A 15,465-nucleotide genomic window follows, 5' to 3' on the forward strand; every position below is an offset into this window, starting at 1 on the left:
CACCGGCAGGTGTGGGATGTATTCATGAGAAATGAAAATGTGTTGCTGGAAAAGCGCAGCAGGTCAGGCAGCATCCAGGGAACAGGAGAACCGACGCTTCGGGCATTAGCCCTTCTTCAGGCTAATGCCCGAAGTGTCGGTTCTCCTGTTCCCTGGATGCTGCCTGACCTGCTGCGCTTTTCCAGCAACACATTTCCATCTCTGATCTCCAGCATCTGCAGACCTCACTTTCTCCTGTATTCATGAGAAACAAAGTTAAAAATCATACAACACCAGGTTATAGTCCAACATGTTTATTTGGAAGCACTAACTTTTGGAACACTGCTCCTTCATCAGGTGTTTGTGGCGCAGGATCATAGGAGAATTTATAGCAAAAGATCGCAGTTTCATGCAACAGAAATGATATAGAACAAACTTAGATTGTTGTGAAGTCTTTCATCTTTTAGAATGGGTTGCAGGTTTTGGTTCATTAATATGTAAATCCCAGAACTTGTTTGAAGACACATTCTCGGGACAACTTAAGGTCTGTATCCCAATCTTGAGTGAGACTGGTTCTGTTTCCAAAGTAGGAATTTATAAAATCTCACATGGATTGACTGTCTGTAGATTGTATTTGGCTCAACAAGCGCACAATGTATCTGCAAATATAATTCTGCAAATTCAAAATCACACAAAAGCCTTATATGTAAGTGTGTGAGTGATAGAGTATCAGCCTGTGAGAGGGTGTATATGTGTGCGTGTCTGAGAGAGTGATCTGTGTGAATGTGAGCGTGTGTGAGAGTGTATGCTTTGAGTGGGTGTGAGAGAGCGTGACAGTGAAGTGGGGTTACCTGTCATGTGACATGAACCCAAGGTCCTGTTTGAGGCCATCCTCATGTGTTCTGAACTTGGCTACCAGCCTCTGCTGGGCCACTAAAACTGAATAAGCAGTTACATAGCACACATTGGAGAGGGCAGGGTGGGATTTGTCTTTCGATTTGCAGAAGGTGGGAGGTTGAATCATCAAACCCCCTACACTGTGGAAACAGGCCCTTTGGCCCAACAATCCACACTGACCCCTGTTCGAGCATCCCACCCAATAACCTCCACAGCTAATCCCTGAATTTAGAACGCCCAATCCACTCTAAGCTGCACATCTTGGGGCCTTGGGAGGAAACCAGAGCACCCAGAGATGGGATGGGAGGGGAGGGGGAGGGGGAGGGTAGAAAAGTGCAAACTTCACATAATCACCCTGAGGGTGGGATCGAACTCAAGTCCCTGGCACTGTGAGGCAGCGGTGCTAACCACTGAGCTGCTGCCGCGCCGCCCACAGTCTTGGATTGAAGGAATCGATTGACTTCATTCCAGGATTGAAGGAATCGATTGGCTTCATGCCAGTCCTGGTGACATTCCAGCCCGTTTGGGAAATTGAATTTGCTTCCACAGAGTTTCCACGGTGCAGGGGGGTCATTGCACGGTGGCACAGTGGTTAGCACTGCTGCCTCACAGCGCCAGAGACCCGGGTTCAGTTCCCGCCTCAGGCGACTGACTGTGTGGAGTTTGCACATTCTCCCCGTGTCTGCGTGGGTTTCCTCCGGGTGCTCCGGTTTCCTCCCACAATCCAAAAATGTGCAGGTTAGGTGAATTGGCCATGCTAAATTGCCCGTAGTGTAAGATGCAGGGGTAAATGTAGGGGTAGGGGTATGGGTATGGGTGGGTGCGCTTCGGCGGGTCGGTGTGGACTGGTTGGGCCGAAGGGCCTGTTTCCACACTGTAAGTAATCTAATCTAATTGCGTCTCAGCAGCTTCAACGATCCAAAGAAGGGCTCGTCTACAGCGAGAACACTAGTCCACATTTCGCTACAGAGTTAAAGTTCTCTGCACAGTCAGAACCCTGGAACACTCCCACGCAGGCTGCGTGTAATCGCGGGGCTTCTCAAGTCACGTTGATGTTTGAAATAACTTCCCCTCCTGGATTTAAACGCTGCTGATATTCCTGAGTAAATTTCTTGTGCACGCCTGAACAGCAAATCCTCCTCTGCTGATACTTTGAGAAAACAGATCATTGCTGTCAGTGCAGGGCAGGAAATAGTCCTCTGCTGATACTTTGAGAAAACAGATCATTGCTGTCAGTGCAGGGCAGGAAATAGGATAAGATAATTCTAGTTTGTACCGAACAGCCTTCCCTATCTCCTACCCGAAATCTCTGTCTCCCATTTCCTCCACCTTTCAATGGATTCCAACTCGAATTCATCCTTCCATCCTCCTGTTTTTACCCAGCTCCCCTCACCAGAAAGCGCTTACTCTCGGTTCAGTTTCTTACTCACTTCTTGCCATTCCCAGTATATTGCCCACATCTTTATTTAGTTTTTAAAACAGAAAGGCAGTGGTTTGCTGATGCCAGGATCTGAGGGGAATTGCGCTCACGCTCCAGATTCTCTCTCGCGTCATTCACAATAATCTGCACTGCACATGTGCAAAGAAGGGGATGCTGGGAGTGGGTGGGACGCATTCACCAACTCCCCATTCAATCAAGACCCAATCATGCCCACAGCGCCCCCTGTCTATTCTCTCTCGCTATCCCTGGCTTCCCCCCTCTCACACACATGCCATCCTCTCCGTCCATTCTATCTCCATACCCTCTTCCCCCTGTCTAGTCCAGTCTCTCGTCCACCCTCTGCCTTCCTCCATCCAATCCCTCTCCCCACACTCATTCTCTCTCTCCTCCCACTCCCTGCACCCCTCCATTCTCTCTCTTGCCCCACCCTCTGCTCTCCATCCATTCCCGCTCTCTCCCCCCACCCTCTCCTAACATTCATTGTTGCTCTCTTTCTCCCCCACCCTCTGCCCCCTTCCAATCTCTCTCCCCACCCACTGACCCACGTCCATTCTCTCTCCCCACACTCTGCACCCCCATTCTCTCTCTCTCTCTGTCAAACGCTCTGCCGCCCACCCTGTGCACCCCCAGTGTTTCTCTAACTCCAATGCTCTGTCCCCGGGTCCATTTCTCTCTCTCTCTTCCCCCTAGCGTCTGTTTCCCGTCCAATTTCTCTACCTGCACCCCCATCCTCATCCTTTCTTGTGCCTCGAGCCCTCTTCGATCACTGTATCAACCCTTCTAAGGATAGAGAGAGTGTGGATGGTGATGACTCCACCTGGGAGATGGGAGGGTGTGGTGTGAGAAATGGCTGATCTTTAACATTGAGAATCGCTAAAATGATATTTTCAAAAACATCAGTAAAGTTTGAAAGAAAATTCAATTATTGTTTTAAAAAGCTGCATTTTTCTGAAACTTGCATTGAAATCTGTGCAATTAGGCCACAGTTGAGGACAGGCTGTCAGGATGGAATGGCCAATTCCTCGTCTTGTGAAGTTGGTTCAGATTAATTAGAAATAGAGTCATAGAGTTGCAGAGCAGGGAAACAAGCCTTTCGGTGCATGCCAACCACATATTCTAAATTAATCTGGTGATCCATTTGCCACCATTTGGCCCATATCTCTCTCAACCCTTCCTATTCATATACCCATCCAGATGCCTTTTAAATGTTGTAATTGTTCCAGCCTCGACCACTGTCTCTGGCAGCTCATTCCATACATATACCACGCTCTGCATGAAAATGTTACCAGTTCGGTCCTTTCCCCTCTCACCCTAAACCTATGCCCCTCCAGTTTTGGCTTTCCTCTACCCTGGGGAAACGACATTCAAAAATTGAGCAGCCAGACAAAATGCAAAAGGAATAAACTGTTGAGCCCCAGGAAAACAAACAAGTCTGGCTCCAGCCTTTTTTTCTCTCCGATTGGCAGTTGGACCAGCATCTCCACTGGACATACTGCGCATGCTTCTCGATGTCAGGAAGCATTGCGCATGTACGCTGGTGTCAGCAAAATAGTACGCATGCTCTTTGCTGTCAGCGGAAACGGCACGCAACGTTTGATCGACCAATGGGAAGCCCTGACGGACCGGAAGGAGTGTGGTCCTCCTGCCATTGAGTGCCTCCCCCCTATTGTCTGAATGCGGAAGTTGGACCATGCGCTTGTGAAGGTGTTGCTGCTCCTCTCTCTATGCATGAAGATTGAACTTCATCCCAGACTGCAACTTCTTTCCTCTGTCCAACATCTGTGAGTACAACACACTCTTCTCACCCCCTTTTCCATTTTATTTTTTCACTCTGGTGTTCAGTTCTTGACTTGCAGCAAAATTGGTTCAGGTATGTGTCTTAATTGGCAAACACATGGTAAATGTAGTAACGCAGTGTGAAATTATAGCCTTTCCTCTGAAATAAAAACAGAAAGGAGGTACATTGTTTAAATGGTGATATATTGGGATGTGGAGTAAGTGAGGACTGCAGATACCGGAAATCAGAGTCGAAAATTGTGGCGCTGGAAAAGCACAGCTGGTCAGACAGCATCCGAGGTGCAGAACAGTTAACGTTTTGGGCAAAAGCACTTCATCAGGAATGATGTGTGGATGTACAAACGTGCCTCAGCTACCTTCTGCTCAGGCTTTCTACTCCAGTGAATGCCAGTTGTCACATAGGTGTAGCAAGCATCATCTACTGCATCCGCTGCAGCCGGTGTGGCCTCCTCTATATTGGGGAGACAGGCCGCCTACTTGCGGAGCGATTCAGAGAGCACCTCTGGGCCACCCGGACGAACCAACCCAACCACCCTGTAGCACAGCATTTCAACTCCCCCTCCCACTCCACCGAGGATATGCAGGTCATTGGACTCATCCACCGCCAAACCACAACAACGCGACGGTCGGAGGAGGAGCGTCTTATCTTCCGACTGGGAACCCTCCAACCACAGGGGATGAACTTGGACTTCACCAGTTTCTTCATCCCCCCTCCCCCCACCTTGTCTCAGACGAATCCCTCCAGCCCGGCACCGCCTTCCTGACCTGCAGTCTTCTTCTTGACCTCTCCGCCTCCATCCTACTCCGACCTATCACCCTCACCTTGACCTCTTTCCACCTATCACATTTCCAACGCCCCTCCTCCAAGTCCCTCCTCCCTACCTTTTATCTTCTCCTGCTGAACACTCTCTGCTCATTCCTGAAGAAGGGCCTGTGCCCGAAACGTCGAATCTCCTGTTCCCTGGATGCTGCCTGACCTGCTGTGCCGATCCAGCAATAAAGTTTCAACTAGCAAGCAATCAGCAAGGCAAGTGGTATATTAGAAAGAGGAATTGAGTTCAAAGTGGGGATGCCTTTCTGTAGTTAGGGAGATATTGAATATATTCAAAGTTGAGTTCATCTGACTTTTGAATGTCAAAAATAGTTATGGGGGAAGGCAAGAAATTTAAAAAAAAAATAATATTTTTATTAGAAACTTTTTCAAATCTCTCACAACACCTCTATATACAAAAAAGAACAATACCAAAGTACAGAAAAATAGCAGTACAACAATGTCATATTATGATACTATTAATAATGAGCTATTATTCTACTGGAACAAACAGCTTAAACTAAACTACAATCAAATTGAATAAAAATAAAATTAAACATAATTTAAGTTCATTTGAATTCTATCACAATTCTTTATTCTATTTCACTCACCACACCTCCATTAAGGCTCCCATCCATGGGAGCACCAGTTATTAAACCCGTATTCTTTTCACCCAGCCTTGCCCTCCCACGGCCCCATGAGCGCCCAGACTGATTCCCACAGCTATACCACGGCTCTAATTAATACTGCTGATCAGTCTACATCAATATAATTTAGAAAGGGCTGCCACGTCTTGTAAAACTACTGTTTTGTGGTGCACCATATTTGTGAGGTCATTTTGGGGGGGGATGCTCCACCACCAGCATATGCCACCCCATAAGCCCTGGGGGGTTTTCCAACGTCCAATTAATTAAAATGTTCTTCCTTGCACAGTGCTTAAGAATGTTACAGTCTGTTCCTGTGTTCTCCGAGAGAAGGCAAATTTGGCAACCCCAGAAGAAGAAATACTGGATTCATTTTAACTTTAATCCCCCAGGATGTCCTTCAGCTCCCTTACTATAGCACTCCAGTATCTCTGGATCTTACAACATGACCAATAGCAGTGTGTGAGTGCCTATACTAATTTTACATTTGGGACACCCTGGTGATGCTCCTCTCTTGAACTTAGCTAGCCTCTCTGGCACCACATAAGCCCTGTGTAAAATCTTCAATTGCATGCCCTGTGCTTTGTTACATATTGAAATTTTCCTTACATTTTCCCATATATCTTGCCATACTTCTAATGAAATATCCTATCCTAGCTCCCGATTCCACATCCTAGAGAGTCCCTCCACATCCCCTAAGGTACGTCCCTTCTGTAAATGATACAACCTACTAACTGAAAGAGCACCTGTACACCAGAGTACTCTTTATTCCACATTTGACCTGTAATGCTGAGCCAGGAGCGTGGTATTCCTCTGTATATAATCCCTTGGCTGAAAATATCGGAAAAGGTCCCTATTAGACAATGCATATTTCTGACTTAGCTGGCTAAATGACATCAAGACCTCACCCTCGAATAAATCTCCCAGACAGAAGATTCCTTTATTCTCCCATGACTTAAATCCAGAGTCCATTGCCCCAGGTTTAAATCCTTGGGCTGCCCCAGTGGGGTAATCAGTGAGGTCTTCAGCCAATTGCCCTTGTCTTGCCTCATTATCCTCCAGGCTTTCACTGGATTTAGAATGATTGTACTCTTACACTGCTCAGTCTCGGATTTCATCTTATCAATGAATAATAGATTAACTAGGGGACATCTCGACTGCAATGCTTCAACGTCAAGCAAAATCGACCCGAGTCCCCTCGTGCCCAGTCACACACATATGCTAAGAAAGCGCTTATTTGATATCTCTTCAAGTCCAAAAGGTCCACTCCTCCTCACCCTATGAGAGCTGCAATTTGGTAAACTTAATTAGGGGGCGGCTGCAACACCAAATAAAATAACCTAGCCAACCATTGAGCCTCAGTAAGACTCATCTGGGTAGCAACAACAGGACCATTCTCATGGGGTACAACAGGCGAGGAAGAACATTCATTTTAATCAGAGCTATTCGGCCTAACCATGATAACGGTAATCCGTCCCATCGCTGCAAATCCTGCTTTATCCTCTCCAGTGATTGTACATAGTTAGCTTTTTACAGCTGGTGGAAGGCAGGAGTAATAAAAATTCCCAAATACAAAAACTCTTTTGACGATCTAAACAGGAACTGCATTCCCTCCTTCAGATCAGGCACCTCCACTAATTCTTCCCCTCCCCCATCGGCATAGCTTCTGATTTTGTAAATTTGATCTTGCAGCCCGAAAAACAGCCAAATAAATTAATTGTTTGAATCAATCGAGGAACGGACTCCTCCAGATTGGCCAAGAACAAAAGGACATCATCACCATATAGGGTAATCTTATGTTCCCCCATTCCCACTCCTGGCGCCACTATTTCAGGGTTCCTCCTGATAGCCTCAGCTCATGGCTCAATTGCCAAGGTAAATAGTAGCGGTGAAAGAGGACACCCCTGTCGACTACCTCTCCCAGGTTTAAAGTTATCTGACTTATTGCCGTTTGTGATGACTGCTGCCTTCGGATCATTATACAACACCACCACCCATCAAGCAAAGGTTGTCCCCAGACCAAAGCGCTTGAGGACCCCAAACAGGTATAGCCATTCTATCTGGTCAAATGCCTTTTCTGCATCTAGGGAGGCCACTGAACCCAGGATCAACCTTTGCTGGCATACCTGCACCATGTTCAGTACCCTCCTGATATTGTTGGAGGAGCTACGGCCCTTAACAAAACCCATCTAATCTTCTTTCACAATACAGAATAACACCTTTTCCAACCTCAGGGCCAGCGTCTTGGGTACAATTTTAAAATCTACATTCAACAGTGAAATGGGTCTGTATGAAGCACATTCTTCGGGCTCTTTCTCCTTCTTTAAAATGAGGGAGATATTAGCCTCCCTAAGAGAGGGCGGAAGATAATCCTGTGCATATGAATAGCTATACATCCTCAGAGGTGACACCAACACATTTATGAATTCCTTATAGAATTCACTTGGGAATCCATCTGACCCCAGTGTTTGCCACCTTGGAGATGCTTTATTGCTTCCTGCACCTCCTGTATTGTCATAGGCCCATTCAACAGGAAACCTGTTCCGTGTTTATACTAGGGAGATGCAGGATCTCAAAAAGGCCTGCATTCTCGCTGCACTGTGTTCATCTCCCTCTGACTGATATAACTCTGCAAAGTATTCCCTAAATTTAACATTAATCTTCATTAACTCACGGGTAACTGTGCCAACCTTCTATCTAACAGACATAATAGATTGGGAAGCATTTTTCTTTCTAGCCAGATATCTACATGGCTTATCTCCAAATTCAAACAATCTTTGTTGAGCAAAGCAGACCTTTTATTTCCCAGTGTGTGCAATGAGTTGGGAGCAGCCCGGAGAGCTGCAGCTTGACCAGTGAAGGCCTATTATAATATACTTCCTCAGCTATCTGCAGCTGGGTCTCCAACACCTGTTGTTGCTCCTTCCTCTGCGTCCTTCTAGTCGTTGAATAAAAAATAATCAGGCCTCATAAATATGCCTTAGTGGCCTCCTACAGTATTTCCGGATTACTGGCCGTACCCGAGTTGATATCCCAGAAGGCTCTGAACTCTTGTGATGTACTCAACAAATTTGCTATCCCTTAACAGGAATGGGTCCATGCACCAGTGCTGTGCATCCATTCCACCACTCTTGATTTTACCATCTAAATACACTGGCACATGGTCCGAGACAGCTATATTGCCAATTTCACAAGCCAATGTTCTGTCCAAGCAATCCAATGGCATTAAAAAGTGTCAGTTCCCATGTGGTACTTGTGTGGGTTTGAAGAGAAAGTAAAGTCTCTTCCATTAGGGTGGAGATGCCTGCACACATCCACTAATCCCAACTCCTCACACATGCCCACCAACTGCTCAGGTTGCGCAGGTGTACCTGATTGGCCCCTTGGCACCCTGTCTCCCTCGGGATCTATTAGGCGATTAAAATCCCCTCCAATGACCATGCGGCGAACCCCAAGACTCATTAATTTAGCAACTGCATCAATTAGAAATTTAAGAGGGTGCACCGGGGGGACAATACACATTCAGGACGCCATACTCTTCTCCATGTATTCGAGCTTTAAGAATGACGGACGGTCCATGTTTGTCCTTAATTTGCTCAATTATCTGCAAAGGGAGGTTCCTTCTTACCAGTATAGCCACTCCTCTACACTTGGAGCTCAAGTAGGAGAAGAATATCCTATCATAACCTCCTTGCTGCATTTTCAGATGATCCTTATCAGTTAAATGTGTCCCCTGCAGCAGGGCGATGTCCACCTTTTCCTTCCTGAGGCTTGACAGTACCTTCTTTCTTTTTAACGTGGGAATGGCTCCCTTTTACATTCCAGGTGTACCACCTGAACGAATCAGTAGCCATGGCCATTCAGGGCAGCCCGTGGTTTCCCACGAGGAGGAAGCTTATCTGAGGTGCAGTGAGCAACAAAGACATTAACTCTATAAGGTCTGCTCCTATTAAAAACTACGATAAATAAAAATCTAACCACCACATATAACTTAAGCAAACGCTCAAATAACCCCCAATTATGTAGAGATCTCTTACCCCCCTCCCCAAACCCCACCATTGCCACCATCCTGGCTCCTTTCCACTGAGGCTGTGCCCCAAACGCCAGGCAATTCACAGATTGAAAAAAACATGTTATTTACATTCTGAGAGTTAACAATGGTTACCCATCTCCCCACACCCCTTCTCCATACATCTTAAGCACAGGTATAGCCACCCCCAATCCAAAAACAAAAGGACAGCAGTCAAAGAAAAGGCCCCACACAATCGTAACTGACCGATATACTAAATAATTCCATTTTTTTGTCAAGGCAGTACGTATAAAGCCGATAACCACAAAAAAAAGGGGCAAAAAAGTAGCATTGTCTGTAATGATGTCCCTCCCGCCTTCACCCCGACTCGATTTCTTTAATTCAGAGAATTCGCAAAGTCCTTCGCCTTTTCTGCTGAATCAAAATTATATACCGTCCCTCCATGAGTGAAACGCAATACGGTCAGGGACCTCAAGGAATATTGTATGTTCAGATCCCTTAATTTTCTCTTAACTTCATCAAATGCCCTTTTCTTAATCCAGGCTCCTGAGAAGTCCTGAAAATATATTATTCTTGAGCCTTTGTGCATTAAAGCCTTTGGATCTCTTCCCAGTCTTCTTGCTGTTTCAATCACTAACTGTTTTTCTTTATAATGCAGGAGGCGCACTAGGACCACGCGGGGCTGCGGGTCCGATCCGGACTTGTGCATTTCGATCCAGTGGGCCCGCTCCGCACTCAACAGGCCCGACTCCAACTCCAGCCCCAGGAATCCAATAAGGTCTTCGCCTACCTCGCATTCCGGAAGACCCACGGGCTGCAAGATGTTTCTTCTACTTTAGTTTTCCAGGACGTCCACCTGCTCCTGAAGGACCCGAACCTGGTCTTCCAGCGTTTGGATCCTTCCTCCTGAGACCTCCGCCGCAGTCTCCGATGCCACGGTCCTCTCCTCCGCTGCCTATTCTCTTTGGTCCAACATTTGAATTTCCTGCTCCATGCTTTTCCAGCGTGGCAGATAGTGGTTCCACCGCTGCTTCAATCTTTTCTCAGAGTTTGTCAAACTCCGAGAGTAACTGCTGCTACCCCATTAAATCCAAAGGGTCTGCCCTGGGAGTTTGAGCAATGGCTCCAGGCACCCCCGATGCAGTAGGGGAGTGCCCTGCCTGCTGCACCCGTCGGCCCCTTTCCTTCATTTGCTTTCATTCTGGTCCTAAAGCTGTCAAACCACAATTATAGCAGCTCCAGACGTTCAGTAAGTTTATATTAGCAATTGTTTTCTCCTACGGATGGTTAATGAGGTGGGGGGAGGGGTAAAAGTCCACCTTGCCGGGGGTATGGCACAGAGCCCAGCACAGCAGACCACTCAAACACCGCCATCTTGGATTTCCAAGAAAATGGTTTTAAGACCAGTACAGAACAGCTACAGGGTCATACAGCACAGAAACAGACCCTTCGCTCCAACTCGTCTGTGCTGACTCAAACCCAACTAGTCCCATCTGCCAGTGATTGGCCCATATATCTCTGAACCTTTCCTATTCATGTACTTTTCCAAATGTCTTTTAAACATTGTCACAGTACATGCATCCACTACTTCCTCTGGACACCCATTCCACACACAAACCACTTTCTGTGAGAAAGAAATGGAGCTCTTCATGTCTTTTTAAAATCTTTCTCCTCTCCCCTTCAAAATTTGCTCCCTAATTTTGAAAGCCCCACCCGAGGGAAAGGACACCTGCCTTTCACCTCATCTGTACCCTTCATGATATTATAATCCTCTATAAGGTCACCTCTCAATCTCCTCTGCTCCAGTGAAAGAAAACCCAATCTATCCACCTGGCTGTAGGTATATTCATATTCAGTTATGATGTGTTCAATGTTGGTGCAGGCTCAAATGGCCAACTCCTGCTCCCAATTCTCTCACTCTGTGTTCAGGACAGCATTGGGAGATTGGGAAAGGGGAGGGATAGATATCTTGTTTGTTTTTATTTTTAAAATGCACTTGATTCCCACAAATAAAATCAATTCTTCCGCGTTGGCTCTAGCACATTCAGCTTCCTTCCCCCACCCCCCCTCCCCATCCCTGCCCTGAGCTGTTGATGCTTCCATTGTTTATAAAATCAAGAGAGGGATGGATAGGGTAAATAGACAAGGGCTTTTCTCTGGGAGTGTAGAACTATAGAGTAATAGGTTTAGGGTGAGGTGGCCCGGGGAGGGGGCGAGGAATTTAAAAGGAACCTGAGGGGCAATTCATGCAGAAGATGGCGCGTGTAAGGAAAGAGCTGCCAGAGGAAGTAGTAGATGCTGGTATAATTATGACACATTTAAAAGGCATCTGGATCGGTTTATGAATAGGAAGGGTTTAGAGGGATATGGGCCAAATGCTGGCAAATGAGACCAGATTCAGCGAGGATATCTGGTCAGCATAGACCAGTGGACCAAAGGACCTGTTTCTGTGCTATATATCTAGATGACTCTGGTTTGCCACGCCAGTCTGTTCAATTTCTCTCTGGTGTCATAGCCTTGATGTCTCATTCTAAAACTCCCCCACCCCTGTGGGGGCACGTTAACCATTTTGTGTCTGATTGATTGCCAAGAAGTTGCATTGCAGGTTCATCCTGAATTTACACACTATATTTTTACTTCCAAAAATCAGACCTGCTCACTCTCAACAGTATCCCAATGTCGTGGAATTTTATTAATTTTCAGGTGGAGGTATCCAAAATTCAGAGAGGTGTGAGTTGTGACTGTTTTGTTCGTATGTCCCTGTCAGATCCTGAATCAGCACTTTCAGGAGAATTAGAATGGAGTGAGAACAGAGGGAGAGAGAGAGAGAAGGATGGTGCTTTCAGTTTTGTGGAATAACAAAAGAAAAGAATGTTCTGCAGAAAGTAGAATTGCTTGTTCTGAATTTCTACCCTGGACTGACAGTGATGACTTTTGTAATCTCTTTTCAGAGTATTTGATCTGAAGATGAAGTTTCAAAATCAACAGATGAAAGGCTTATTCCTGAGCCATTGACTCTCCTGCTCCTCAGATGCTGCCTGACCTGCAGTTTTCGACTCTGATTCTCCAACATTTGTGAGTCACTCAATCCATCAGGACTTTCAACTGTGATCCAATTGATTCCTGTTTCAGTACGTTTTCAGCATCATTGGGACTGGAAGAGAGACCCTACTGTTGCAGCAACGGACTGAGTGTGGAGCCTGAAACAGTTATCTGGCCTGGAAAAAGGAATTCAAGGCAGGGAGGGGACATACACGCGTTTGTGTGCAACTGTAGCTTCGGCCATGGAGAAACCATGGAAGTGTGGCGACTGCGGGAAAGGCTTCCGTGTCCCATCTGCCCTGGAGACACATCGGCGCAGTCACACCAGGGAGAAGCCATTCTCCTGTCCTGAGTGCGGGAAGACCTTCAGTGATTCCTCCGCCCTGCTGAGGCATCGGCGGGTGCACACAGGGGAGAGGCCCTTCAGCTGCCCTGAGTGCAGGAAGAGCTTCAGCGATTCCTCCGCCCGGCTGAGACACTTGCGGGTTCACACAGGGGAGAAGCCCTTCAGCTGCCTCAAGTGTGGGAAGGCCTTCAGCGATTCCTCCGCCCTGATGAGGCACCAGCGGGTGCACACAGGGGAGAGGCCCTTCCGCTGCCCCGATTGTGGGAAGGTGTTCACTCGCTCCTCCCACCTCGTGATTCACCAGCGGGTCCACACCGGTGAGAAGCCCTTCCCCTGCCCCAAATGTGGGAAGGCCTTCAGCGATTCCTCTGACCTGCTGGCCCACCGGCGGGTCCACACCGGCGAGAGGCCATTCACCTGCTCTGTCTGCGGGAAGTGCTTTACACGCTCTTCCGACCTGCTGAAGCACCAGCGGGTCCACACTGGGGAAAGGCCCTTCAGCTGCTCTGTGTGCGGGAAGGGCTTTACCCAGGCCTCCCACCTGCTGACACACCGGTGGGTCCACACTGGGGAGAGGCCATTCACCTGCCTCGAGTGCGGGAAGGGCTTTGCTGTCTCCTCCACTCTACTGACGCACCAGCGGGTCCACACTGGGGAGAGGCCATTTGCCTGCCCCAAGTGTGGGCAGAGGTTCACAATGTCCTGCAGCTTGAACAAGCACCAGCGGAGGCATCAATGCTCCTAACAATCGGATTTTGCCGGTAACGCTGCTGAGGGTCACCCCCAGGACTGAACCTCCTGCCCTTTCTGACAGTGGGGGTAGTGGGAGAGTTGGTAGGCTTTTTTATTTTCTACTGGGGGAGTGGGGGGGGGGAAGGGGGGGTGGTGGCTCAGTGGTTAGCACTGCTGCCTCATAGCGCCAGGGACCCAGATTTAATTCCATCCTCAGGGTGACTGTCGGTGTGGCGTTTGCATGTAATTCCCCCCTGTGTCTGCGTGGGTTTCCTCTGCGTGTTGCAGTGTCTTCCCAAAGTCCAAACGTGCGCATGTTTGGGCGAATTGGCCAAGCTAAATAGTCCCATAGTGTTCATGAATGTGTAGGTGTGGTGCAATAGTTAGGGGTAAGTGCAGAGTGATAGGGTAGGAAAATGTGTCTGGGTGAGTTACTCTTCAAAGGGTCGCTCTGAACTTGTTGGGCTGAAGGGCCCATTTCCACACCGTAGTGGCTCTGTGTTTCTATGAACCTTGCTTCCAGTGGGCGCTGCTGCTCATTGAGCCCAAGACCTGCACAAACCTACGACCACAAGACCATTGGAGCAGAAGTTAGGATATTTTGACCCATCGAATCTGCTCCACCATTTATTGAGACAAAGTAAAAAACTGCAGATGCTGGAATCTAAAATAGACAAACAGGAGGCTGGGCACAATAAGGCAGGCAGCACCAGGAGGTGGAGAAGGCAGCATTTCAGGTATTATCCCTCAGGACTGAAGAAGGGTTCTACCCGAAACGTTGACATCTCCATCAGAAATGATTTATCAGGATGTTGTTAGAACTAGAGGGCATAGGTTTAGAGTGAGAGGGGAAGGATTTAAAAGGGACCTAAAGGGAAAACTTTTCATGCAGATTGTGGTGCGTGTATGGAATAAGCTGCCAGAGGAAGTGGAGGAGGCTGGTAGAATTACAGAATTTAAAAGACATTTGTTTGGGGACATGAATAGAAAGGGTTAGAGGGATGTGGGCCAAGTGCTGGCAAATGGGACTAGATTAATTTAGAATATCTGGTCAGCGTGGACGAGTTGGACTGAAGGATCTGTTTCCACGCAGTACCTCTCGATGACTACTGGTCCTGAGGTAAGTTTAGAATTGAGTAACTTTGAATAATTCAATCTTGTTGAATTCACCTCCTGGAAGGTTTCAAATGAACCCCTCCAAGCGATATGATTTAACTACACCGAGTTGGATAAAGTATCCCATCAAGTTCAACATGAATGCGCATTTGAAGAAGTTGAAGTCAGAAGTCACACAACACCAGGTTACAGTCCAACAGGTTTATTTGAAATCCCAAGCTTTGGGAGCATTGCTCCTTCATCAGTGCTGCTCCTTCATCACTTCACCTGATGAAGGAACAGTGCTTCGAAAGCTCATGAGTTCACATCAATCTATTGGGATTGTCACCTGGTGTTGTGTGACTTCTGACCTGTCCACCCCCAGCACCTCCACATCAGAGTTGACGAATGAGATCAGATTTGATTCAGCATGATTTAGTGAGATATTCATCTGGATGTCCTTATGCCTCAAACATCGATTCTCCTGCGCCTCGGGTGCTGCCTGACCTGCTGTGCTTTTCCAGCACCACACTCTCAACTCTGATCTCCAGCATTTTCAGTCCTCACTTTTTCCTGGTTCATGTTGAAACTCAACACTGTCAGAGTTACAAAGAGACGCCAGTCATCGAGTACTATAGCACAGAGACAGGC

The 15,465-nt window shown here is 47.3% G+C and overlaps 1 protein-coding gene and 1 pseudogene across 1 annotated transcript in view; one reads left to right on the forward strand and one right to left on the reverse strand.

The window, feature by feature from the left end:
• The window catches only part of LOC148144204 (uncharacterized), a 443,218-nt gene that overhangs the window by 109,173 nt on the left and 318,580 nt on the right, over positions 1-15,465 (reverse strand). The gene's annotated exons all lie outside the window — the stretch shown is intronic.
• LOC148144206 (uncharacterized) lies at positions 10,378-13,780 on the forward strand (annotated as a pseudogene).

Source organism: Chiloscyllium plagiosum, unplaced genomic scaffold, assembly GCF_037043375.1.
Source record: "Chiloscyllium plagiosum isolate Xiang-an unplaced genomic scaffold, Cpla_swu_hap1 HiC_scaffold_27, whole genome shotgun sequence".
Lineage (NCBI taxonomy): Eukaryota > Metazoa > Chordata > Chondrichthyes > Orectolobiformes > Hemiscylliidae > Chiloscyllium > Chiloscyllium plagiosum.